Raw genomic sequence first — 2,500 nt, forward strand, 5'->3', positions numbered from 1 at the left:
CTTCATCCAACTAGCCTCTCAAGACTTCATCCCACCTTTGGATGTCAGACTACCTGTCTACCTTTGCCTTTTATATGTTCTTTTGTTTTTATTTTTCCCATCCCTGGCTATTACCTGTTTTATATGTGTCTTTAAATGTCCATGTGGGCAATATGTGTATTTATTTATGTAAGCTACTTGACACCTGAATTTCCCCTCAGGGATCAATAAATCTACTACTACTCTACGACCTATCGGGCCACAGCTGCCCGTATAGATAAAGTGATAGCGTTATTGCATGATTATATCCAGAGGTACCTATATCCATAAGGTAGAAGCAGAGGTGCTCTTACTGACGGAATTACAACACTAGCACATAAACTCATTTAGGTAACACTTAACTTGACGCCGGTGTCATAAGCATGTCATTACAGTGTCATAATAGTGTCATGGCAAGGTTATGCATGTGTCATAAACATTATGTCCATGTCATAAACATTTGATGACTGTTGGCCTTAAGTGACATTCGGTTACGGTATTCGGTTGTTTGGTATAACCGAATGTCACTTAAGGCCAACAGTCATAACATTTTTATGACATGGACATAATGTTTATGACTTCTCTATGACTGCATCATGACACTATTATGACACTGTAATGACATGCTTATGACACGGGCGTCAAGTAAAGTCTTACCTAAACTAGTTTATACAGCAGTTATTCCGCTGTACCTAATGAGCTAGATACACTGTAAGTGTACTACTTTCACGTCCTACACCTCTGATTATATCTCTGTGACTAATTTGGGTGTCACATCATCACTCATATCCAGGCGCGGAGTGGCCGTCGGGAAATCGGGGACTTGTCCCGGAGGGCCGCGGCCGTGAAATGTAATAATGCAGCCGTATTACGTTCTTAGCCGGCCCTGATGCTTTAACATCGTTCTAATAAGCACTAGCTTCCCACTTTTCACTTCCCTATAATTTAATGCAATTGACTAGCCAGTATTTATACCGCATACCAGACGACAATACCTCACTGACGGTGTCAAACAGTAAATTGGCCACACCCCTTCTCTACTGATAATTTTCATACACCGTAGATCGCGGAAGTTTACAAGATCTTAGTAACACAGTTTCGTTTTCAGTATTTGAAGAACCTGTGATATGTATATTGGTTACCAAAGGATGGAAATATTAATAAATTATGATTTATTTTCCGATTTCCACACGACTGTTACAGTTTACAGTCTTTCCAGTCCAGATTCACTTGCTCTCTGGTTATTGACTTGGGTTACGAACAGACTCCACCAAGTGGTAAGGAAGAGAACTGCGCCTAACAGAAGCAATGGGTTTTGTTTTGATTTGTTAGACCGTCAGTATATCTCCTTATAGTCGAAATAATATTATTATCATACATATATTTATATGTGGTACATTTAGGATGTAGCCTATGTCTGAAGAAATGGAACAAAATAATTACCACACAAGATTCTGATGTGACCAGTGCTGTGTGTAGCCTAAGCTGTGGATTAAAGTAGAGTGATTGCAAGAAACAAAGACATTTGCTGCGACGAAGACAGCGTTTTAAGGTAGGCCTACACCGTTTGGTTATACATTTTGTTGACTTATGGTTGTGGTTTGAAGTAGCTAGGTTTGGCTTATTTGCTGCATGGTGGGTTTATTGCACAATGTAGACAGACTTTTTGTAAGCTATAGGCTACTATACTATATTTTGTAAGCCTACTCTTCTAAAAATCCCCACACTCAAAACTTTGTGCCCATGCTCATCCTGTCTTCCTTAAACGATATTTCAATTTCAAACTGTCAAAATGACAGTGGAGTGCACATTTGCATGGAACAGTAGCGTGATGTAGCCTAACCTAGTAGGCCTATGAATGCTTTGGACTGTGATGATGGCTCCAGTGGTGAGGTCTACTTTTTGAAGTGGGTATACTGTATATTTGAGCATTTTTTGATGTGTGTATAGTCTACTGTATATATTTGTGCTATTGTAAATAATGGATCAATCAATTTTAAGTGGGTATACTGTAATCCCTGAAATTTTGAAATGGGTGCGTATACCTGCGTTTTACGTAGACTACTGGCTGTGCATTTCATCAAGGTGTAGGCTACAATTCTCCACTTCAGGTTGATATTTTGACAACACTAATGTCCACATGTAGTACGACTGCAGATTTCGTGGCTTTTGTCTTTTTGGTTAGGAAACCATGTTGTTCGCTTTGTTTTTTTTTTTTTAAAGAGGGCCGCCAAGGGGAAAATTCTCCCGGTGGGAAAAGGTGGGCCACTCCGCCCCTGCTCATATCAATCCAATTGATCACAGAACTGTCCGATGTTTTGGGTAGATATGGTTGTATTACTGTTACATATCTTAGTGTCATTGTTATCGTAATGATGTATCTCTCAGACTTATAGTAATATGGGTTTCAAATCATTTTAATCACAGATAGACATATCTATTGCTAGTTGACTGTTTCATTCTATGTTGTCATTGTTATTAT

General features: G+C 39.0%; 1 protein-coding gene across 1 annotated transcript in view; it reads right to left on the reverse strand.

The window, feature by feature from the left end:
- fmnl2b (formin-like 2b) overlaps positions 1-2,500 on the reverse strand; it is a 60,227-nt gene that overhangs the window by 46,106 nt on the left and 11,621 nt on the right. The window lies entirely within an intron of this gene.

This window comes from Engraulis encrasicolus, chromosome 15, assembly GCF_034702125.1.
Source record: "Engraulis encrasicolus isolate BLACKSEA-1 chromosome 15, IST_EnEncr_1.0, whole genome shotgun sequence".
NCBI lineage: Eukaryota > Metazoa > Chordata > Actinopteri > Clupeiformes > Engraulidae > Engraulis > Engraulis encrasicolus.